Source organism: Propithecus coquereli, unplaced genomic scaffold (genome assembly GCF_000956105.1).
Source record: "Propithecus coquereli isolate 6110/MARCELLA unplaced genomic scaffold, Pcoq_1.0 Scaffold14, whole genome shotgun sequence".
Lineage (NCBI taxonomy): Eukaryota > Metazoa > Chordata > Mammalia > Primates > Indriidae > Propithecus > Propithecus coquereli.
Genome location: NW_012138302.1, coordinates 3,785,962 through 3,812,151, shown reverse-complemented (window position 1 = coordinate 3,812,151; position 26,190 = coordinate 3,785,962).

Here is a 26,190-nt window from a genome sequence, read left to right as displayed (position 1 = left end):
TGGAAAAATCACTTAACTTTCCACACCATATTTTTCTAAGCCATAAAAGTATCATTCCAGCATAGTAGGTTGGCTCTAGAAATGTCAACATGTGAAAGTGCCAGGCACATAGAGGATACTCACTCTGAAATCCTGGGTCGTAACTTTTTCTACCTGCTGCCTTCCAGGTAACCTCACTACAGAGCTACTTCCTACCCAGCCAGTATTTGCTTTCCAGATGGGATTTTAGAGATTTCCCCAGAAAATCTTTGGAACCATTGCCTATGGAATCCCAGACTATAACTCCGGTGTGAGTTAGAGCATGATTTCTAGTTGGAATGTCACTGGAGCATGGAGAGCCAGATACAGCCAGTGGCCTCTGGATATAGCTTGAAGTGGAAAACAGAGATGATCATCTTAGTTAGAGGCCTAGAAAGTGTCACTGGAGACCTCAGATTCCCACGGTTTGACTTCTAGGAGTGGAAATGGGTGCCCACTTCCCCCCCTCTCTCAAAGCCTGCTGTCCCTCTGGATTCTAGTTTGGTAACTGAGCAGTGGGCCCTTCATTCCTCAGAACTTAGTTAAGGGTTTGGGACTGTTCCATTGGTGGCCCCAGAATTTTTATGTCAGAAATGCTTAGAGGCAGCAGTCTGGCCGATGTGAATATTTAGAAGAATTGTTTTAGAAATTGTTTGCATTTTTAAAAAGTAGGTTTCACTCAGATTGCATATTATTTGAGATGGCTTAGGGTAAGGCTGATGGTGATTACCTAGAAACTTTGATTACTCCTTGATATCACTGTGGACTGCCCTCTCTTCATCTCTGTGACTCTGTGTCTGTCTTAGGTAGGAGAAGCAGAGCAAATTCCTCACCTGTATTTTTGCTCTGCCCCCTGTCGATCTGGGCCTCTGGAAAGCAGACAGACACTGATGGCGTTGGAAGTGGAAACAATTTACTGGGGTGTAATACCTGTGAAAGGCAAAGGGAAGAGAGAGCAGAAGCGGGCAGGGAAAGCCATGATGCTGGTCTGATACTTGGAGAAGGAGAAGGGGAAGGAAGGATGATGGAGCAGGTAGAGCCTCAGACTCTGGTGCAGCTCTGGAAACAACCTGGCCAGTCCAATAGGGAGCTCTGGCACAGAGACTGCCCTGGCACAGAGGAGTCCCACACCACGGTATGGCAGCGTCATACCCTAGTACCCCTGCCATGCTCAGTCACTGGTAGGGACAGTGCCGCAGCTCAGATGCTGGGGCTGTCAGCTCTCTACACTCCCAGCACCAGGTGTTTTCTAGAAGGGATGTCTGCATGACACACCTCCACAGCCGCCACCACCGCTGCCAGCCGACAGCAGTCTAGCCGTCTGCACTTGCCTGTACTCAAGTTCACAGCAGAGAGGGAGAGTGCCACTGTGCTCCACGGCACTGCCCTGGCTCCTCTCACGATTCCTTTGGGTGAACTTGCATAAGTCATTCTATGCTTTAGCCTTCTTCTCTTTGAAATATTTCCTCTGCCTGGCATGGTTTTCCCTCAGATACCCTAATGACTCCATTATTCCTCATCTTCTTTAGGTCTCTGCTCATGTGTCATCTTACCAGCGAGTCCTTCCCTGACAACCTAATTAAAATAGCAACCCCCTCACAATCCTGATTCTCCTTCCTGGCATTATTTCTCTCCATAGCACTCACCCTTTCTGATTTTAAAAGTTCGTTTCTATATTTATCAATCTGTCTCCTTTGATATAATTGATGTCAGGTCAGGAAATTTTGTCTGCTGCTCTACCCCTAGCACCCAGAATAGTGACTAGCATGTAGTAAATGCCATTAAATATGTGTCAAATGGAAGGAAGGAAGGGAAAGAGGGCGAGAGGGAAGGAGGGAGGGAGGAAGAAAACCGGTATAACCATACAAATCATATAAAAGTTGATAAATTCCACTAATCCTTTCTCTTTCTGATTAAGTTTCATGTCAAAGAAGACCATCTAACCCCTTGAAGAGAGTAATGAAGTCATGAAATTTGTGAAAATTTGTCACTGAAAATTGGATTTTTTTTTTTTTTTTTTTGAGACAGAGTCTTACTCTGTTACCCAGACTAGCATGCAGTGGCATCATTATAGCTCACGGCAACCTGAAACTCCTGGGATGAAGCAATCCTCCTGCTTCAGCCTCCCAAGTAGCTGAGACTACAGGCATGTGTCACCACACCTGGGCTAATTTTTCTACTTTTTTTTTTTTTTGTAGAGATGAGGTCTTGCTCTTGCTGAGGCTGGTCTTGAACTCCTGGCCTTAAGCAATCCTCCCCCCTTGGCCTCCCAGAGTGCTAGGATTACAGGTGTGAGCCACCTCACCCAGCCTGATAATTGGAATTTTAAGTTAAAGACAGAAAACTTATTTATTGACTGCATTCTTTTATCAGACACTATATTACAGGTTTTCACCTACATTATCTCATTTAATCCTTCCAACAACACATCTAAAATAAGAGTTATCATCCCTATTTTATGGGTTAGGAGCCTGAGGTGCCCAATGTCACATACACGCAGCTGGAAGTGTGGAATTTAAATCCAGATTTGTCTAACAGCCACAAACAAGGAATAGACTTCAATGCTAAATGAGGGTAGAGGAGCCAAATTCTCTCAGCATTTGATAGTAAAAATAAAAATAAAATGTAAGAGTCATATTATAAAGGACAGAGTAAGCAATTACTTTTACTAGGCATGGGCTTCAACACTCTCTATCAGTTACCCAATCCAGGAAGATACCATGGTCTTACAATGTGGGGTATTTATTTTTCCTTTCTAAAGTCTGTTATGGACTAAACATTTGGGTCCCCTCCCTGCCAAATAAACAACTTTTTAAGCCTTAACCCCCACTGTGGTGGTATTAGAAGTCCAATGCGCTATCCATTGCGCTACGGAGCCACCTACTGTGGCGGTATTAGGAGGTAGGGCCTTTGGGAGATGAGGTCATGAGGACGAAGCCCCCATGATGGGATTAGTACCCTTATAAGGAGAGAAAGAGACACCAGCACTCTTCCTCTCCAACATGTGAGAACTTGACAAGAAGGTGGCCATCTGCAAGCCAGGAAGAGAGCTCTAACCAGGGAGTAAATCAGCCAGCATCTTGATCTTGGATTTCCCAGACTCCAGAACTGTGAGAACTACATTTCTGTTGTTTAAGCCACCTCGTCTATGGTATTTTGTTATGGCAACTCAAGCAGCCTGAGATAAAGGCTCAGAAACATGTAGCTACACAGCATCAGAAACCTTGCCTTAGAAGAGAAAGCTTCTCATTCTTTTTTTTCTTTTTTTTTTTACTGGATACATCTTTTAGACAAGCTTCTCATTCTTTCGGTAGAAAGCCAATTAATAAAAATAAAAAGAATGATGGAATTTGAAAATCATCAGTGGATGCTAATATTAGTGGATGAATGTTCAATGAGGTACAGAACAGTTTCATTATCCCCAAAACCTCCCTACCAATTATTGTTTAATTATAAAAGGAAAAATAGTAACTTTATAGTGGAGAAATATGGCAGATATCACCTTAACCAGTGATCAAAGCCAGCGTTACTGGTAATAAAGACAAACCAACACCATTACCTCTTTGTATGGAGCCCTGAGAAGGACACAATACACTCATGATATTCCTGCCCAGAAGGTACAACCTGAATGCAATCATTAGGCAAGTCAGAAAACCCAAGTTGAAAGACATTCTATAAAATAACTGCCCTGTATTTTTTAAAAATGTCAAGTTATAAAAAGTCAAAGACAGCCCAAGGAATTGTTCCAGATTAAAGAGATATGACAACTAAATGTAATGCACAGTCTGAGACTGGATTCTGGCCTGGGAAAATAAATTAACTATAAGGGACATTATAGAGGCAACTAATGGAATTTTCACATGGACCATGTATTAGATAATAGTATTGTATTGATCTTAAATTTCTTGTTTTGATCATTTTGCTGTGGTTATATAAGAGAATGTCCTTTTCTCAGCAAATATTCTGAAGTGTTTAGGGGTCTCCTAATATATGATGTTTCCAATTAACTCTCAAAAGTTTCAGAAAAAAATCATACATACATATGAGACAGAGAGAGAAAGAGAGAAAATGATGAAGCAAATGGCCCCAAATTCTAAATAATCGGTGATTCTGGGCAAAAAACACACAGATTTTGAAACTGTATCAAAATTAAAAATTACAGAAATGCGCTTTTAATCTAAAACAAAGGCCCTCTCTTGATGTTAATCTCGAGCCCGAGGAAACATTTCAGGTAATTGCCAAAGATTTTTCTTTCAAGCATTTGAATTATTTTGCAAATCAAAATAAGAAACTCAGGAGAGTTCCAGAAATGCATGGCACTAATTTCTATTGGAAATGTAATTTACTGTTTCTCTAAGTGCTCATCAGGTATTGCCTGAGTACTGGTCCTTCTGTCAGAAGTGGTTGTTTACAATGAGCCCTTTTGCAAACCAGAACATTTTCTGATGCCAATTTCGTAAATGGAAAATGTAGGCAACAAATAAAGGCTAAAGGAAACACAATGAATCTACTCAGAATAATGTCAAATGATCTGGTTTCATTTTCTTAGTCTTGATGTTAACTTTATAATCCTTCCATACATGAAGCCCCAGTGACAACAGGACTGTTTAGAGAGAAGTCAGAAGGTATTTGTTGTCTTATAAAGTACTTATAAATTAGAAACCATATGCAGCTACCATCTCTTCGGTTTCTTCATTTATCAGTTTTCTAAACTATCTTTTTCTGTTTTCCACTCTTCTCTTTTTCTACTTTCTACATTAGACTGTCCACAAGTGTTATTGAGCACCTACTAGATGCTATGAAAATATAAAAGAAGATTGAGACATGGGTCTCTGTGGCAGAGTCCACTATTCAACATCCATTCTTTCTTGGAAACAAAATACCTTTATTGTTATTCAGCTATAAAATATGTCCCAGCCTTCCTTGAATATGTGGTGGCCAATGAAATATCCACAGAAGTTGTAGGGTGAGACTTCTGGAAAAGGTCTTTAAATTTTGGCTGGGAGGCCTACCCTTTACGCTTAATCCTTGCTGTCCTTCTTGCCTGGAACATAAATATGATGGCTGGACTTCCAGCCACCATCTTAGAAACACGAGAATAACACCCACACCCTGGGGATGATGGCAGAGAGAAGGGCTAGAAGAGGTTAGGACAGTAATGCTACCTTAGGGTCCACATTATCAGTCCTAGCTTGCTTTTCTCCAGAGTCTTTTTAAGTGAGAAAAAATTATCTCCTATCTTATTTAAGTCAACATTATTTTGGGTCTCTGGAACTAGCAGGTGAATACAATTCTTAAGTTATACAGTCCCTGATTTCAAGAAAACACTGAAGACTTATGCACACACAACAGTTAGAGAACACTTCCAGATATTCTATAGTTAAAGAGACTGGAGAGGTGGAAAGAGTAAGAGCTTTACAATCACTCACTCCTGCGGTTCAGTCATCAGCTTAGCAATTTACAGTGTGTGACCTTGAGCAAATTATCTAATCTTTCTGAACCTCAGTTTCCCTTTTTATAAAATGAGGATGATGATAATTACCTTAGGTAGTTGTAAAGAGGAGATAATGGGCCTGGCACTTAATATGTGCTTCATAAGTGACGGTAGTAATTTATAAACTATACAAACTCACAGAAGGAAGCAATTTCTATGGGTTGAAATCCTTAAAGAATAAGTAGAATTTTGTTGGCAGTGAAGGATAAAAGGGAAAAGTATCCCACATGGATAAGGGGAAAGGCAAGTACAGCACGGGCAGAAACATGAGGGATTGGCTGAATATAACATATTTGAGCGTTACAAGGAAATTAACCAGTACTGAAGAGCTAAGGAAAATAGGGTGGCACAGATAGGGTGAGATCAGGATGGCACAGATGGGGTGGGACTGGGATCAGGCTGAAAGCCAAAGAGAAGATACATGACTTGCTATATGGAAGGGCATGAGGAGAAGCCATAAATTTTATACAAAAGGAAGATCAGGACAGACATAATGAAAGCTCATTACACTAAGATCTTTAGTTATCCTAAGTGATTTTCTTTTAGAACAAGTGACAAGGAAATGACTCTGAGTGCCAAATGGAAGGTGAGTATCTAATCCAAAAAAGTAGCCATTAATTTAATGGAAAAATTGCCTAATAGCAAACATTAATCTAGTTGTTAGAAAGGTGCTATGGGGTAGCTTGAGTTCACACAAGCTTTCTTCCTGTGATTTTTGTATAAAATGAAAACTTTTGGCATTTGGCAAAGGTGCTTTTCACTAAAAAAAATGTAATCAAGCCAATCGGACAAAATGTTTCTCTACAAACCACAAAACACCAGCAGAAACTCACGTATTTTGTGTCTAATGGTATCTTTTTCTCTATCTCATTTTAAAAATTCTCTTAGTAATGCCATGTGTTTCCAGAAAATATTTTAGAACTTTCTCAAGGTAAAAGAGGTCATTAACCCATCCCTCCACTTGGCTTTCACAGAATCACCACATTGTACAATAAATTTAATTATTGCATTTCCTATATGTTGGGATGGAAACTGGCACACTAAACCAGCTGTCAGATTTCTTGTAGGCCTGTCCTTTCCAGAGAGATCCCACCCATAGTTCCAATTTGAGAATTCTTCTCTTCTTTCTCATGATCTGATATAGAGCATGTGATCCTTGACAAGGATTATTTTGTTCTGTCTTCCCAATAACCTCATTCCTCAGTGTCATCCTCCTTTTACAGATGAGCAAAGAGAGACACAGAGAAGCCAAGTAACTAACTCTGGCTACATGGCTAGTAAGTGGTAGGGTTCAGTCGGATCCAGGCAGATGCCAGAGCCTTTCCTCCACTACCAATCCTCTCCTCCTACTAATCACAGGAAGGCACAGGTCACCAACGCAGGGGAACTTGGCTAATCAGACTCTTGCTCAAGAATCCGATAGAAAAGATAAAGAAATTCTAGTCAGATAGTGGTTGGCTCTGGACTCTCTTGACATAGTCCTGGGGTCTCTGCTTCCAAAGAAAGTCAAAGCCCTGTTTGGGCCAAAGTTATAAGGGAGCAGGGAACAAGAGGCAGGCAGAGAAAGTGTAAAGGAAATAAGGGAACAGGGAGAGGAGAGGGGAGTGTCTGACAACTTTCCCATTCCCATGTGTCTTGCACGGTTTATCCTTGGGGTAGCCCTATGTGCTTATCAATGAAACCTCTTTCACTTGTGATACTCCAATAAGCTTTGTAATTTGCAGCCAAATGAGCTCTAATTATTCTAGCAAAATATTTCAAGAGCAAAGAGGAGCTGCGTATGCAAAAATATCTAGGGCATTGCCCTTTATAATAACGAAACACTGGAAAGAACTGAGTCACCAAATAACTAGGGAATAATAAATTGTACTATGTCCATTCGATGGAATATTATGTAATCATGAAAGCACACAAACATGAAAACTGCGTATGAGTGGAATAATTACAATAGTCTTTTTTTTTTTGAGACAGAGTCTCACTGTGTTGCCTAGGCTAGAGTGCCGTGGCGTCATCCTAGCTCACAGCAACCTCAAACTCCTGGGCTCAAGCGATCCTTCTGCCTCAGTCTCCCGAGTAGCTGGGACTACAGGCATGCGCCACCATGCCCAGCTAATTTTTTCTATGTATTCTTAGTTGTCCGATTAATTTCTTTCTATTTTTAGTAGAGACGGGGTCTCGCTCTTGCTCAGGCTGGTTTCGAACTCCTGAGCTCAAATAATTTGCCCGCCTCGGCCTCCCAGAGAGCTAGGATTACAGGCGTGAGCCACCGCACCCGGCCTACAATAGTCTTAAAAAACATACATATGCTTGTAAAGATTGAGAAAAAAGCCATGCAAATATATCAAAAGCTGTGATGGCAGAAAAGAAGGGGGTGTGTGTGTGTGTGTGTTTGTGTGTGTTCTATATTGCTGGAAAACTGCATTAAAGTTTTGAGAAAAATTTGAGGGCTCTTAAGACCCCTTTTCTTAAAATATTTGATAGAATTATCAAGTCTCAGAACTAGAAATAATTTTAGAAGTCATTTAATATAATTTTTTCATGTCTTCAGTCTTTGAAGACGTTCAGTGATAAGGAGCTCTCTGCCCTCCAGTATAAAGAAACTGCATGAAGCAGGAGGACTGTTGGAGGCCAGCAGTTCAAGATCAGCCTGGGCAACACAGGGAGACCTCTTCTCTACAAATAACAGAAAAATTTATCTAGGCGTGCTGGGGTGCACCTATAGTCCCAGCTACTCAGGAGGCTGAGGGCGGAGGATCACTTGAGCCCAGGAATTTCAAGTTACAGTAAACGATGATCACACCACTGCACTCTAGCCTGGGTGACAGAACAAGACCCCATCTCTAAAAAAACTAACTAACTAACAAATAAATAAACTGCAAAGTGGTTGTCCACCCTCTGCTTGAATGCCTTTGGGAACAGCAGTTCTCAAGTTGTTCTTCTCTTTGATTGGCTTGTTACAAAGTTCTGCCTTATAGTATGTGTGTAGTTTCTTCTCTTTCCTTCTGTTGAGAGCAAACCTATCCCCTCTTACATGATAATATTCAGGGCCCTCTGGGTGCACAGCCTGGGCAACAGGGCACCGTACTCAGAAGGACCCCAAGCCCGGGTTAATGTTGTTTTGTTGGTATTTTAAAATTCTTAATATTTCTTTGAACAAGGAGACCCACTTTTTCAGTTTGCACTGGGCCCTGCAAATTAAGTAGCCAGCCTGAAAATAACTTTATGTCAAATCTCCCCATTTCTTTAGATTTTTTTTTTTTAGAGATGGGGTCTTGTTCTGTTGCTCAGGCTGGGGTGTGCAGTGGCACAATGATAACTCACTACAGCCTCCTCGAACTCCTGGGCTCAAGCGATCCTCCTGCTTCGGTCTCTGGAGTAGCTGGGACCACAGGTGTGCACCATCATGCCTGGCTAATTTTTTAAAATTTTTTGTAGAGATGGGGGTCTCACTATATTGCCCAAGCTGGTCTTGAACTCCTGGTCTCAAGCAATCCTCCAGCCTCTCAAAGTGCTGGGATTACAGCTGTGAGCCACTGCACCCAGCCCAGACATTCTTTTTATAGAACCTGATTTTGAGTCTTTTGACCATTCTGGTTGTTCTCTGTTCCCAGAACTCACCACAGACTCCAGATATGGTCGAGTGAGTGTGAAGTACAGGGAAACCTCAAATGCCCTTGTTATAAAGGCTCCTAAGATTGTATCTATATTTTTAATAATGCATAACATTTATTCAGTGTTTACTTTGTGGCAGGCATTATGTTAAGCACATTGTATGTGCTAGTTAATCCTTTCAACAAACGATGCTAGTTAAGAAACTGGTTTATCCCCAGCTAGTAGGTAAGAAAACTGTGGCTTAGAGAGGTTATGTAACTTGCTTACGGTCATACCATCCATAGGTGGCAGAGAGGAACTCAAACCCCAGTTCGATGGAGCCTTTTACTCTGTGTTCTACTATTGTTTCTCCCAATTATTAGAGGCATTCACCATTTGGAGGCAGCATATTTTGAGCTACTTACCAATTCAGACCTTATCGTCAACTAATTTTAGTCTAGGGTGATCCAGTGGGGAGGGTCCCTTTGGACACTGACTGAGCTCCTCCCATGTGGCCATTTCCTTTCCCAGGTTTACGTGCTCCATTAGGTTCCTTCCTGAGGTTTTTCTCCCCCCTCCTCCTAGACTTAGGCTCTGCATTAGTTTATAATCGCTGCTCTCACAAATTACCACTAAGTTAATGGCTTGAAATAATACAATTTATCATCTTATACTTGTGGAGGTCAGAAGTCTGAATTTGGCCTCGCAGGGCTAAACTCAATGTGCTGGCAGAGATGTGCTCCTTCTGGAAGCTCTGGGGAAAATGTGTTCCTTGCTTTTTCCATCTTCTAGAGGCCACCTGCTTTCCTTGGCTTGTGGCCATGTCACCCCAACCTCTGCTTCTGTCGTCATGTCTCCTCTGACTCTGCCCCTCCTGCCTCTCTCTTACAAGAATCCTGTGATTACATTGATCCCCCAGATAACTCATAATAATCTCCCCATAGTAAGGTCAGATGATGAGGAACCCTAATTCCATCTGTAAGCATGATTCTCTCTTGCCATGTAACATAACATATTGCCAGATTCCAGGGACCAGGACCTGGACATCTTTCTGGCCATCATTCTGTCCTCAGCAGTCTCCCCGCCCACCCCTCGCGCACACACACACACACACACACAAGGCCGGTTCCTCCTGTGACCTGGATTCCAGGGCCTTCCCATCCTGCTCAACTACCTATGAGGGCGCTCTGGCTTTTGTGTTCAGTCAACAAACATTTACAGAGCACCTATTATGTGCTGGGCATGTCACTAGGGTGAGAGATACCAGGAAAAGAGACCTAGCCCCTGACCTGAAGGAGCTCACATTTTAGTGGAGCTGACAGAAAAATCATGAAACATAGGAAAACACGGCTGTTACTGGGATGGGGTAAAGGTTGCCCAGGAGATGAAGGGGCTGCGGGGACTTGGGTCTGGGGAGGGCAGGGCTACGCAGAGACGCATCTTACAGCTGCTAGTGCTATCACAGATCCACACAATCGAGACCGTCGGTGCCATCACAGAAAAAGAGGATCTGTGCGTGCCGGTGCCTGAAGCGACGCCAGGCAGGCTGGGCTGCCCAGAGACTGAGAGCCCCGCTGCAGCACGGCCAGGGCAGCCAGCAGGAGGCAGACCCCGGCCACATGGGAAAAGCTCACCCCCCAAGTGTTCAAGCAGGGTGAGCTCATCCCAGTGGGTGACCCTCTCATTTCCCCAGTCTCCCCCAGACCCAAAACAAAGTTTTATCTTCAAAGTTGAAAAGGGGAAAATTGTTAGATTCAGACACAAAGATGTAGCTTTGCTCCTCTTTGCATCTCAAATGTGGAGTCTGAGGAAAGAGCCAGCAACTTTTAAGCTTTTCATGATTTATGTTTGTGTTAGATACTCAATCACAGCCTAGGGCCCCGGACAAGCCTGGTGACTGACCTTTGTCCCCACCTGATGGCCAGTGTGCAACCCTTATCATAGTGAATCCAGAAGCTGTCATCTGATTCTGTATGTTCCTGGCCTCAGACATCCTGCAGGAACCACGGGCCCTTGTTTCCAGCTCTGTACTGAACTCTGCTGTCTCCTTTCAGAAACACAAGCAAATAGGCGTACCGTTTACATATATATGCAGTCGGCCCTCCACGTCCTAGGATTCTACCAACTGTGGATCCAAACTATTCAGGAAAAAAAATAACACTATGACAATAAAAAATACAGTATTTTTATGAACTGTTTACATAGCATTTATATTGTATTAGGTATTATACGCAATCTACAGATAATTTATACAGGAAGATGTGTGTAGGTTATATGCAAGTACTACACCATTTTATATTAGGGACTGGAGCTTTTGTGGATTTTGGTATCCTCGGGGGTCCTGGAACCGATCCCCCTTGGATACCGAGGGACAACTGTACGTACCCTGCATTTTCTTAGTCTCCTTAGTTATGAAAAACCTGGCTCTCTTATTTAAGAACACACACACATACACACCAGAAATTTCCTTTTACAGTGGTACATAACCAAAAAGTTAGAGGGGACTGTATTCATGCTAAATCAGGTGACCTGCAGATCTTCAAGGCTGCAAGTTCCCCACCCCTGAGTGTTTTACAGAGGGCTTTATAGTTGGCCAAAGGTTTTCCCAGCCACTGAATTTTGCTCCCTAGACATACCTTGTCTTGGATGAGGATCCATTAAGCACTAAGTACCTGTCGAATGCAATATAAATGCTATGTAAATAGTTTATCGAAAATACTGTATTTTTTACTGTTATAGTGTTATTTTCTATTTTTTTCTGAATATTTTGGATCCACAGTTGGTAGAATGAATGGGGACTTTTTATTTTTTACTATGTTGAATAAAACAAGTTCTGCTCTTGCTCTACAAAGGACTGCACGGGATCAGCTGCACTCTGCTTGTGGTCCTGTGTATGAGGCCCTTAGCCTCAGCCTGAACACCTCTGTGACACGGGTGTCTCCTCCCAAGGCAAGCTCCATCTTTGGCTGGTTCTGACTGATGCCCAGAGAAGTTTAAAGATTCTCCTATTGCTTCTTCAAGAGAACCACAAGAGAGGACAATGCTTTCAAGGGGTTTAGTGTGGGCCTATTACAGGTTCTCTACGTTGGAGACAGCAAACCAACCCAATCATATCCTTTCTGCTGAACAGTATGAATGACAAGTGGTCTCAGAAAAGGTGGATCATTGAATCTAATGTTTTTTCCCTCCAAATAATGCACAGGACCTGCCATTCATCCCAATCCCAGAAATACAGGGACTTGGGAGTCACTCTGTGGCTAAAGAAGACATTGTCTCGCATCTTTGCAAGAAGTCTTCATTAATAAAGGGAATATAACATAAAGGTCTAATTATTATGTCTGCTCTACAGGTGAAGAGATGGAGCCCCAGAGATATTAAGTAATCCACAAGTTCTCCTGGCTAGGAAATGGCACTGCTACCCTCTGTAACCTTGGTTACAGACTACTTAATAAAAAAAAATTTTTTTTAAACAAAACAGAAAAATTTTGAAACTAATTAAAAATAAATAAAACTTAAAAAAATTTAAATGTATGGATTTTAGATAATAAAAATGAAAACTACACCGTGATTTGGATGACTGTCCAGGGAACTATGCTGCATGAAAAAAGCCAATTCCAAAATGTTACATACTGTCTGAGTCTACTCATGTAACAGTTTTGAAATGACAGACTCTTAGAAAGAAAGGAGAGACGGGTGGCTGGCATGGGTTAGAGAGTGGGCAGGGGTGGGGTGGAGGCTCAGTAGGCGTGGACCCTGAGCTGGCAGCGTGGGGATGGACGCTTCTGTTCGCTGGCAAAGCAGACTGTCATACGTTCTTCTGTGAGCCCACCCACAGGGAATCCTGGGCTTCCAGGGCAATTTCTCAGCGTATTGTCCACCTTCGAGAAAGTAAGAGAAGTTGCAAGTTTGTTGAATGGGTTAGTGTGATATCAGGAATAATCCCTAGGTACTTGCCTGGGTAAAAAGAACGTTTATGGCAGCTTGGTGCTGCAGAGAGTCAACTGGGCTGTCACGTGAAGGTGAAGATTGATGACACCCTGCAAGCCACTGCACCTGTGCTGTGGAAAGTCAGGGTGACCAGATGGCTTGGGAAGTGAAGCCTGAAAAAAAGAGCAGTTCCAGCTTGTTCTAACTCAGTTTTCTTCTGAGCTGGTGATGCTCACAGCCAATGGGGGGGGAAGGCAAGCGGAGAGATGTACAAGCAGTTTGGGGGACAGTGCAAGAGCGGGTGAAGGGAAAAGGGACGACTGAGTGCAAGAACAGAATTCACAGCGCCCACAGACTGTGTCTAGCCTCTGATCCTTACTGAGGGACTGCAAGGCTCTGAGCAACCCTTTCAGTCCGAGTGTCAGATTCCCTATTTGTAAAGCAGAGCAATGAACCTTTGCCTGCATTGCCAGGTTTTTGGGAGAAACAAATGGACCACTACAAGTAAAAAATATTTTATAAGCATTTATGTTTTATGCAATGCAAAGATTAGTAATGTGATTTGGCAGGATTCCTACTAGTGGTCTCTAAATAAAGAATTTTTGTACTTATGTTTTGGAAAGTAAGTTAATTCAGTCTGAAGGCTGGTGGGTCCACAGTCCTTGATCACCACTGCTAAATGATCAGTTCTTGGCAGCATTCATGTATGGGGTCAAACACTTGGGAGGAAGGAAGCATGATGGCCACATCTGTGCTGAGGTCTAATAACTTCAGCAGACTTCTTACTTTGCTTCCATGGCCGATCCTTGGCCCAAAGCCAGCCATAGAGGAAGTCTAATGAATGAATGTTTATCTAATTTACCGAGAGTTTTCTTTTTCTCCTTTTCTGCTTAGGTAATTTGGTGAATTACTAAGATCGGAAGCAGTGGACAGGCAAGGAGAGACTACCGCAGTGGGTAATGGTCTAGCTAGCGACCCTCTGGGAGGGAGGCAGTTAGAGTTGAGTTGAGAAACCCTCTCTGAGAAGTGTCTTAATGATGGAAAGAATGATGGCCCTGGAGTCTGGGAGCTGTGTGAGTAACCTGGCTTTATCCTCTCTGAGCCAGTTTCTTCACCTGTAAAAGGATAATGATGACAGTGCCCTCCTCATAGAACTGTCATGAGGACTAAATGAGATAAACAGGAATGCAGCAGCTGGCACACAGTAGGAGCACAATAATAATAATAAGAAGATAGCATCACTCCTTTAAAATATCTCCCTGTGCATGTTTTTCAGAGAATGGAAATAGGGGCCTCAGATACCTAAACTTAGCCTCTTTGTAGCTCCTGAAGTACGAGCCTGTCCTAGAAAGTATCCAGCCATTGTTAGTACCATTTTTCATGCTACATGGCTGGATACTTTCCGGATAACCCTTGTATATCTTACCAAGCTTGGGATTTGGAGTCAAATATAGATTCAGATCCAAGCTCCACCAATTATAAGCTATGCAATCTTAAACACATTAGTTAATCTCGCCTAATCTCAGTTTTCTCAAGTGTAAAATAGAGTTAAATCATATCTACGAATATGGCTGCTTAGAAAGTTCAATAGGGAATGTATGTAAAGTGTCCAGGACAGTATCTTATACACAGGACTCAATAAATGGTGATTCTTATCATAACTGTCTTGGGTGTGGCACATGGAGCACACAGACAAATGGAGGTCACAGTGTCCACAGACATCACTATTACTTTTCATAATCATCAGCAATCTCGGTTCTACCTGTGCAGGACTTTCTTCCCACTACAGTCAATAACAGTTCACACTAAAAGACTTCAGGGATGTGGATAAGCCAACAGGGTGGTGTGATTGCCAAAAACAACGGCTATAATCCCAATACTGCACCTGGAGTCCTGAATGAGGCATTTAAGTTAAACATGAACGAGCTTTAGGGCATGCCAAAGGTAGCAAGAAGAATGGGAAGATGGCTGGAAAGACACCACACAAAGAATGTCCTAGGGACTGGGACAAGAGAAACCCAAGAGTGAGCATAAATAAACCAATATTTGAAGAGCCAGTATGCGAAAGAATGATTTAATTTATTCTGTCATTCTCTGAAGGGCAGAACTTAGACCACCGGGTAGAAGTTACCTGGAGATAAATTTCAGCTTAACACAAAGAATTTTCCAACATTATAGCCATTCAATGACAATACAGCTGTCCATCAGTGGAACAGGCTGTCCAGCTGAAGGAAGACTTGAGTCCCACAATCTGGCACTGAGGGCAAGGAGGGGCAGGTAGTCTAGCCCAGATATCTCCCGGGTCTCTCACAACTCCGAAATTGTGTTTTAGGAGAGGACCACGAACAAGACAGGCCTCCAACAGAAACAGTCTTGTTTTAGCAAGCCATTTATGTGAGCCCTTTTCTTCACTATATCATAATTCCTGGAGGCAGCATGGTAGTGTAAACAATGATATCTTATTTACCTTAATACTAGCTATAGTTACTACCATAGATGAAAGGCTCACCTACTACTATAGATGAGAGTATGAATATATATATTCAATGAATACATACTGCTTGCTTACTCTAAGAAGAATACCTGAGTGCCAAACCAACCTCTTTTTTGTGTTAATATTTTTCATTCCAAAAATATAGGAAAGGAAGCAATTGTTACCACTAACATTTAAAAACTGATTTTGAAGCATGGTGGCTCACTCCTATAATCCTAGCACTTTGGGAGGCTGAGGCAGGAGGATAGCGTGAAGCCAGGAGTTCGAGACCAGTCCGAGCAACATAGTGAGACCCCGTCTCTACAAAAAATAAAAACCAGCTGGGCATGGTGGTACATGCTTGTAGTCCTAGCTACTTAGGAGGAGGATCACTTGAACCGAGGAGTTCGAGGTTGCTGTGAGCTATGATGACACCATTGCACTCTAGCCTGGGAAACAGAGCAAAACCCTGCCTCCAAAAAATAAATAAATACTGATTTTGAAGTTAAAAATAACTACTTCCACATTTGAGCACATTATTTAATCCCACAAACCTCAGTTTCCTTCATCTATAAATGAGGATGATATTTACCTATAAGTGGTATTTACCCATAAGAACTGTTCATTAATTCAACAAACATTTCTGCCTGATTCTACTTGCTGGAGACTTAAATTATTGAACTAAAAAGTCATACAACCCTCATAAAGCTTACACTCTAGTGAAGAGAGGAAGCAGTAAACACAGTAAGTAAACTAAAGTATGTCAGTGTGGGCACACTATGTGAAAGTGCTAGGAGAAAATAAAGCAGGAAAATGGATAGGGAGGGGGAGGTGCTTTCTGTGAAAGGATTAAGTAAGATAATGCTGGTAAAAAGCAGTGCATGGATAGATTCAGTACAAAGTCAATTAACACTAACTATTATTAAATATTACCACGGGGACTTCTGAGCTTGCAGGACCTAGCGTTAAATGTATCATCCTACTTCTGAATTATTAAATAGATGATGTATATTTAAAGTCAAAAATTAAAAGGATCCCAATATTGTTTGCAGGTGGAAGAAAGAAATCAACGAAAACATCATGACTTTAGGGTTCTGGCATTGCCTCATTTGTTCAAGGATGCTGATAAGAACCTGTAGGATGATCAACACTGAAGTGCGCATATAGCAATAACATTCATCGGGTGTCGGGCAGATGGGAGAGGGGCAGAGGGGATGGGTATATTCACACCTAATAGGTGCGATGCGAACCGTCTGGGGCATGGACATGCTTGAAGCTCTGACTCAGGTGGCGCAAAGGCCATATATGTAACCTAAACATTTGTACCCCCGTAATATTCTGAAATAAAAAAAAAAGAAGCTGTAGGAAATTTAGAAATGCAGAAACCTGGGCTGGAACTGTTTACATCAGGTAAGTGACCTAGTTTTTCTAAGCCTTGGTTTTCCCATTTGACAAGGGCTGGTGCAATGTGCACTTGGTTATAACGTGTAAAATCCCAGGCACGCAGCAGGTACGGCTAGCTTATATTATTATTACCATCGTCCAAACAAACTCATCTGAATTTTCAGAGATTTTCAGTGTGCTCAGGATAAAAAACAAGGCAGTATTTCTCAGGACAGCACATTCCACAATCATGTGTTACTAGGAGTTGGACTAAGGTCACTTGTTATGAGACCAAACCAGGAAAACATAAGGAAGTATTCAACCGATTAAATGCTCAATCCAGTTCTCAGCCTTACTAACTCCTTGGCTGCAGTCTTCAGAATTCCAGAAGAAGCAAACAAAGACACACTGATTCACTCAAAACAGGTCTTCGTACAAATTTGAGAATTTAGCCAAAAAGCAGTCTGAAAGGATTTATGAGGTGTGCTTCCCTCCACAGAGCCTGCGAGTCAAGCAGACACACAGGCCACCTTCAGTCAGCCCCATTTTCCCAGAGAAGTCTGTAGCATCGTTCCTCCGCTTCTTACGGCCCCGACTGAGTCTTGGGAAATGAGAATTTAATTTGCTCTGTTGAACTTTTCCTCATGGGGGCAGCTTTACGAGGAAGGAGATCTCTCTGCATCATATCACTCCCACTTCTGCAAGTTTGAAACTAAACGAAAGTTTTGGGATATTTATTGGTGTTGGTGCCTTGTCCACTAGCCACCCCCAAGACAAAGGGAGCTATTTCTAGAATTGAAAGTTCCCCTTCACTGTAGATAGCCCTTCTCTGCTATTAGGGGGGTTGTGTCCAACAATCTGCCCCTTCCAGGGGTAGCTGTGACCATCTGGCACTTCAAAAGGAGTCAACAGACATCAAAGAACAAGTGTGGGCTGGGTGCGGTGGCTCATGTCTGTAATCCTAGCACTCTGGATTCTCCCAGGCGGGAGGATCGCTTGAAGTCAGGAGTTTGAGACTAGCCTGAGCAAGAGTGAGGCACCATCTCTACTAAAAAAACAGAACAAAAATTAGCCAGGCAACTAAAAATAGAAAAAATCAGCCAGGCCTGCGTAGTGGTGCATGCCTGTAGTCCCTGCTACTCAGTGGCTGAGGCAGGAGGATTGCTTAAGCCCAGGAGCTTGAGGTTGCTGTGAGTTAGGCTGACGCCACGGCACTCTAGCCTGGGCAACAGAGTGAGACTCTGTCTCAGGGAAAAAAAAAAACAGGACAAGTGTGTTAGCTTTGCTGGGTCTAATCAGTGCTTCTCAAACTATCCATGCTGTAGGACCGGTTTGTTCTCATTTCCTATTCCCCATGGACATTTACTTGAAACAAATAAAACACAAAGCCAACTTACCCCCCCTTCCCTATTAAATGATATATTTAGTGCAGTGGTTGGCACATAGTAATCACTCACTAAATATTAGGTATTATTATTACTATTTTCTCAGGGCCGGTAAGAAAGGGCAAAACATTAACCAGGAGACTGAAACCCAGGTACTAGTTCCTACTTTGCTCCTATTGACCCTGGGCAAGTGTGTTCACCCCTGTAGGCTTTAGCTCCAACATTTACAATATATCATGAGATGATCTAGAATCTAGTATCTAGATTGCTAACTTCTGAACTTGACTGAAACCCAGAAAGAAAAATACATTTGTGTCCCAGCACACAAATTCACAAACATACACACAAGCAGACAACTGCCATGTTTCATGAAGTATTAATAATATTATTCTCACCACATGCTACATATACTTTGACATTTTCTATCTTGTTTTTTTAAATGCTGGTCAAGACATATTTAATGGATTTCAAACCTACAATTTGAAAAACACTAAAGCCAAAGATCCCTAAGGTTCCCATGCTTGATAGTATGCTGATGGGACTAACAACTAGTAGGTCCCTGCCATCATTTACAACTTGGTTTCTGGGTAGGTCTGACATTATTAAAGGCAGGTGCACCTAGAAAAATTTTTATTTTTGTTTTTTAGTTTATATGGCTCTATGCTGTGATATTCTTAATGACTCTATGGTTCACAAAGAAGAATGGTCAAAATGTGGGTGTCTTGCACTCAGAGTACTGGATGACAGTCTAGAGGTATCAATGGATAAATCCTGACCTATTCTCATGCACATTTCCTTCAAGAGAAATGTGCCAGGAGACAGTTTTGAGAAGTTTCTTATTGGATTTTTCTCTCTTGATAAATTGCCTTTTGCTCTCTGAAGACAGGAGAAAGGACAGTAGTGGGACTGAACTGGAATTTCCATTCCTTCACACGTCAGAAGCAGTGGGTGCTGGGACTTACCAGGGGAAGAAATATTGACATGCAACCTCCTATCTGAAAGGATATGTATCGCCCGGGCTGGTCACAAACTCCTGGACTCAAGCAACCCTCCCGCCTAGGCCTCCTGAATAGCTGGGAATATAGGCAAACTGCCCTTTTATCCTTCCAGTGAATAATTTTAACTGTTTTGAATTTCATTTAAATTTTGAATTTTATTCAATTAAAACTTTTGAATTTTAATTAAAAGTTTTGAATTTTATTCAATGAAAAATGTAACTATTTTGAATTTCAACTCAGTGAAGAATAAAATATCAAATTATTTTATTTGCAATAACTTCTATACTTATCTAAATTCCACTTTTCTCTTGAGTAGTATCTCAAATTGGCCTCTTACCAATTTGGGTTGCTGAAAGTTTCTTTTTCTTTGCTTTTATGTTTTTGAAGCAGAGTCTCACTCTGTCACCTGGGCTAGAGTACAGTGGTGTCATCAAAGCTCACTGTAACCTCAAACTCCTGGGCTCGAGGGACCCTCCTTTTTCAGCCTCCTGAGTAGCTGGGACCACAGGCACATGCCACCATGCCTGGCTAATTTTTCTATTTTTTTCTAGAGATAGGGTCTTGGTCTTGCTTAGGCTGGTCTCGAACTCCTGTCCTCAAGCAATCCTCCTACCTCAGCCTCCCAAAGTGCTAGGATTACAGGCGTGAGCCACTGTGCCCAGCCTGAAAGTTTCATTTTGATTAAGGCTTTAATCTTGGAGGCGTGGCTTGAGGCTCCAGAGGCTTGGAGTGGAGAAGCAAGGTGGTGTGCTCTCACCAACCCCCTTCCCTTCTCCCTGAGCTTATTCTCTTGGTTGCTTCCTTCCATGACTATCCACAGTGAATTCGAGAGCTGGTTCTGCTGAAATGATACCTTTCCAAAAAAGCTCTGCATGAAAACACTGACTCACCTCTTCATGAAGTTCAAAAGAGGCTGATCCCTATGCGAACCCCCGTGGTGGGGGTCAGTTTTCTGACTGGCCAGAGGTTGCTCCTTTGGGACTCCATTCATATCCTGACTCACTCCTGGGGTACATCTGTTAGCTTTGTTGAGAGGCACTGCCAAGGTCCACACATGGATTGTGAGGAGCACTCTCCTGTGGGACATTAGCAAAAAAGCTTAAGTCTCAAGCCATCTTCCATGGATTCACTTGAAACCACAGTGTCCAAGGAACCTTATATCCTTGTCCCACCAAACAGCATCTCTTTCTCTCTCCTTCCTCTTTCATCTCTTTCTGGTATAGTAGCTCCCCAATTTTCAGACAAATGATGTGATCTGCAAGTTGCACGTTCCCCTTCTCTGAGAGACATTTCCCCAAAAGGTGACATCTCCCCTTCCTCCAGCCATCTTTTATAAGGGTGTGAGGGATGGGGACAATTTGAGAATTGGTTCTGCTGAAATGACACCTTTTAAAAAAGCTTCACAAGAAAATGTTGGCCACAGAGATGCAGTTCTCCGACCATAGAAAGTGGGGATTTTGAAAACCTTGCTTTTAGCCGCGGGCTCTTCTCACCCATTCTTAGAAAACAGGAAAGATTCCAACTGCATCTCATACCACATTCGATTTCTACTGTGAACCACATGCCAGGCTCTGTGCCAGGCACTGCCAACGCAGCAATGGATGGAGCCATGGTCCCTTCTCTCACAGAACTCACAATCTAAGAAGGCATTAAAAATGTCTTCTACACCCCATACGCGCAAATCTACATAATTCGGTTGTGCCAAGTGCTCTGAAGGCAAAGAGTGCCATGAGACCAGACACAGGGGTGTCAGGAAAATGTCTCTGGGTAATTAGTAGTTAGCCAGAAACCTCAAGATAAGAGAGAAAGTAAAGTGGATGGTAAGGGTGTCCCAGGCAGAAAAAAATGCACCTGATACAGAAAAGGGCTTCAGTTCATGGACAAAGGACAGGCCAGCCAACTGGGCACAAGAGACAGGACCTGAGGGGTAGGGGGGTACCAGACTGCCTGGGACCTCATAGGGCCTCTGAAGAGTGGAAGCCATCAGATGGTTTTTAAACAAAGTGGTGCCATGATCAAATTTTCAATTTAAAAAGGTAACTCTAGCTGAACAGTGGAGAAGGCATCCAAAGAGTGCATGGGGCAAATGCATATGGTGGTAAATTTGGAAGCAATTTTATACATGCTGGGTCTAATCTCTGTTTCAAAGCTTCACCTACTAATCAACATGCATTTTTTCTGGACTCATATCCCTGCTCCTCCACTTTCCAGCTGTGTGGCTTAGGGACCCGCTGGGGGCCTCCGCACGTTCAATTGTGAAATGTGGAGAACCCTTCTACTCTTTGAGGATTTGAACAAGGATGGAAATGAGTGCCTTGGTACGCAGGCGCTCAACAAATATTGACTCGTCTCAAGCAAATAATCCTGTCAATTACAAAAATTAAAGGAAAAAGGGAAGTCCTCTTCTAGCTATTTGATCCAAGTATTTAAACAAAATTTTACTTATATAAAGTATGCAAGGAATTGGCCAAAATACATATATAAAATAGCAAATTTTATGGTATCAGATGAGTTTGAGACCTGGTAAGTGTGTCAGGTTATTTTGTTTTTTTTACAGAAATCAGAGTGGTGACAAAGTAAATGGGAAGATCCCTGTCTACATATATGTTACGGCACGGCAGACTTAAAATTAAAAATTTAATTTTAATTAAATGCCCTTTTTATGCTCTTCCCATAAAAACGAGTGTCTATATTCCCAATGACATAACTTTCTGGAAATCTGGTCCTTATCAATATAAACTTGGAATTTCTGCCTTCCCAGGATGATCTAAACCTCTATATTAAAAATTTGCCATATTATCTAGAAAGGGGTCAGCAAAGGTAGCACTGCTTCCCAGTGTGATGCCCACAGCAGACACTGCCAGTTGATCAAAGTAGACCTGGACAGGTGGTTACAGCCCTCCTTCCTGCGGAGCCCAGATGCAGCCTCAGAAGTCTCAACAGTGCTCTGGGCAGCTACACCCAACTGACTCTAAGATGTTCCAGGTCTGAAGATACTTACTGTTCCAAAGTGAAAAAAATCAAGCAATGGAAGTCTAAGTAATTCTTCCAGAATTTCATTTACAGAGACAGTAGCAAAAAATGAAAAATTTTCTACAGACTAAATTAGAACAGTTCTTTACTCATGTTTTAACATCATATACCTCCTCATAATCTCGTGGAAAATAAAAATGCAGTAATAGTCCAAATGCATAAAGCAAGATATAATCAACTTAATTTACTCCATTTCAACTATGTGACTTCTATTCTAACATATTTTATATTAGAGGCATTACCACCCGAAATCCTTTCAAACAATTTAAAGAACCCAGCTGAGAATGTTCCAGGCACGTATTCTTCTTATAAGTGCTGTTCTCCTCCAATGGGAATCCTTACAATCATGTCTTAGACATGGAAGAAAAACACCAAGTGGAATTTTGGTGTCTCTCTTACCTAACTTGCTCGTGCTTAATGAAGAATTCTCACGGTAAAGGATGAACCTGACTGGTAATGGTGAGAATAAACTATGAAGTGAATAGACTGTAAATATGAATATACAGCTTTAAGGAAGCAATTTTTAGGGGAAAAAAATCCTCTACATGAAGTATAGAAACAAAAGGTTCTTTTTTTTTTTTTTGAGACAAGAGTCTTGCTCTGTTGCCCAGGCTGGAGTGCAGTGGCGCAATCATAGCTCACTGCAGCCTGGAACTCCTGGGCTCAAGCAATCCTCCTGCCTCACTCAGCCTTCCAAGTAGCTGGGACAGGTGCACACCATCATGCCTAATTTTTTTGTTGTAGTTTGTAGAAACAGGGGTCTTGCTATGTTGCTCAGGCTGGTCTCAAACTCCTGGCCTCAACTGATCCTTCTGCCTCATCTCCCAAAGTGCTGGGATTACAAGTGTGAGCCACCATACTTGGCCATTAAGTACCCTGTTGTCACAAAAAGCAAATGATCTGGAAGGAATAAATTCACTTAAGAATGGTATGGACAAACTTGTGGCACATTTACAATTTGCTGCTTATTCGGAGAAGCTAAAAAATGTACTAAGCATAGCAAAATATTTGAAATTTGTGTGGCAGGAACAAGAGCTAGCTGTCTGCTCTGTGAGGATTGATCAAGGTAGAATACTGCATGGAATCCAGCAGGGGCAGTCCAATGTTCCAACAACTAAAATCCGATTTCCAAAGCAGGACCCCAAGTGAGAGCTTTGCGATGAAATAGATATGGTCCACAAATGAATGCTCTTTACCAACAGCTAATAAACATGTGATCCTTGCCGGGCGCGGTGGCTCATGCCTGTAATCCTAGCACTCCGGGAGGCCGAGGTGGGCGGATTGTTTGAGCTCAGGAGTTCGAGACCAGCCTGAGCAAGAGTGAGACCCCGCCTCTACTAAAAATACAAAGAAATTAATCGGACAACTAAAAATATATAGAAAAAATTAGCCGGGCATGGTGGCGCATGCCTGTAGTCCCAGCTACTCGGGAAGCTGAGGCAGAAGGATGGCTTGAGCCCAGGAGTGTGAGGTTGCTGTGAGCTAGGATGACACCACGGCACTCTAGCCCCGGCAACACAGTGAGACTCCGTCTCAAAAAAAAAACACGTGATCCCTTCGGGAAGGTTATTGCTGTGTATTTCCAGTCTCTATGGTGTTATTCTCATTTTCAAATTTAAACGTATAACAAACAGGGAAACCGTTCATGACACAGAGCATGCTATAGAACGCTCCTTTAATGAAGAATACATGAGTTGCAAGACTAATTAGAATGTTTTAAAACTTTGATTTACTTAAAAATGCTAATACTCGTTTTGTTTCATATATTGCATGTTTATACTTTAAGAAATAACATGCCACATTCGAATGCTGTTTTAGTTGTCAAATAGTCTCCTATATATATTATTTCGTCATTACTGTAACTCCAAAGAGGTGGGCGGATGAGGCAACTGCAGCATGGGACCCGATTTCACCTGAAAAGGCGTAAAGCAAGCAAGAGACACCACACAGGCTGACTTCTTGTGCAGGCCTCCTTCTCATTGTTTTCTCAAAACTCTCTTTGCTATTATATTTAGATTTCTTTATATTTTACAAAAGCTATGCTATCTCAGAAAGCCTGGAAACACGTCTAAGGTCTTCAAATGAGAGAACTTTAAATGCCGGTGGACGTGGCAATTACATTTTAATTGTTTACTTAAAACAGCAGTTGTCTTCACACTGAAAACTGTGTAAGGAAGAGCAATCAACTAAATCCTGTTCTTGGCTCCAACAGGGTTATTATCCTGAAATTTTTTATTATGGTAAAATAAACATAAAATTTTCCATTTTAGGTGTACAGTTCTGTGGCATTAAGTACATTCCCATTGTTGAGCAACCATCATCCATCTCCAGAATTCAACGCCACATCCCCATTGCCCCCTTTCTCTGAGCCCTGGCAACCATCTTTCTACTTTCTGGCTCTAGGAATTTAACTACTCTAGGAACTTCATATGAGTGTAATCATACAGTATTTGTCCTTCTGTGTCCGGCTTATTTCATTTAGCATAGTATCTTCCAGGTCCATCCATGTGGTGGCATGTATCCATTTCCTTCCTTTTTAAGGCTGAATAATATTCTAACGTATATATATATACATTTTATTTATCCATTCATCCATCAATGGACTCTTGGGTTGCTTTTACCTTTTCGCTATCGTGAAAAATGCTACTATAAACATGGGAGCACAAACATCTGGCCAAGTTCCTTCATTTAGGTATATACCCAGAAGTGGAACTGATGGATCACACAGTATTTCTGTTTACTTCGATTCTTCCCATTCTCATATACATAAACTGAGGGATGCAATGAATATACCAACCAAACATTGTGTTTTAAGCAGGGCAGTGGAAAAATCCCATCAGATTTCTCTTGCATCATTTCTCATTGAACCTGTTGGAACACCTTACATCTAAGAACTTACTTGAAGATGCCAAAGGCCTGCAGGCTTAGGCCAGCTTCTGGAGCTCCTTGGGCAGACTGAGCCTCAGCTCTCCTGTTTACAGGAAACGAAGCAAGCATGGCTCCATCTGCAGTGCAGGGGTGATTCCATACTGTGCCCAACACTCAGCTCCGCAACACCCCACAGGCTGGGTTGAAGATTCTGAGGTCAAGGCCAGCTAAGGATGAAACCCAGTGAATTTTTATAAAACTACTAACGGGGAAAACAGGAAGATCAGGGAAAGTGGTGAAATCCTCACCAAGGCCAAAGATTGCACAACACATTACTCCTTAAAGCCCTTTTTTCCACCTGTTAAAACACTAAGAACTAGGAGTGTTTCAAATTACTTGAGGATTCACCAATCCCAGAACTTTCCCTTCTTGGTTCTTCCAAGGTTTCTCTTAGAAATTCTTTTTCTGTTTAACAAAAAAAAACTCCAAGGAATTTCAGGAGTGGCAGTATAATACACAATGGGGCAGAGCCATCCCTCTCTGCAACTAATCAAAAACATAGCCTAGCTTAGAGAAATTTTGAATCTATGTACAACCCAGCACACGATTGTACCGGGTTGTAATGCGGTAATGAGTCTGGAAAACAATAGTTCAGGGCCAAGCAGGTGTGGCTAAAGCGGTTACGAGAAATGGTTCCCCTCTGGGTGGAGGAGGAGAGAGAATACAAGCTAAAGGGAACTATGAGAACCAGCAAAGGAACATGGTAACCAGGACTGTCTAAGGACCAGTACAATGAAGGACAAAACTAAACCTGTGTGGAGGACTACTCCCTTCCAGCTCCCTTTTCTCCTCATTCTGTCCCAGTGAAGGACTTGATAATACAACTGGCCCGTGTCTAAGACACTGAGCGGGTGGTACTATCAAGTCCAGTGCATGTTAAAAGGTCACATATATGGTTTTCCCCTCCCTGACCCCTTGTCTCCCTGTGGTAGGTAAGTTCCAACAGGGCCTGACCTTAGT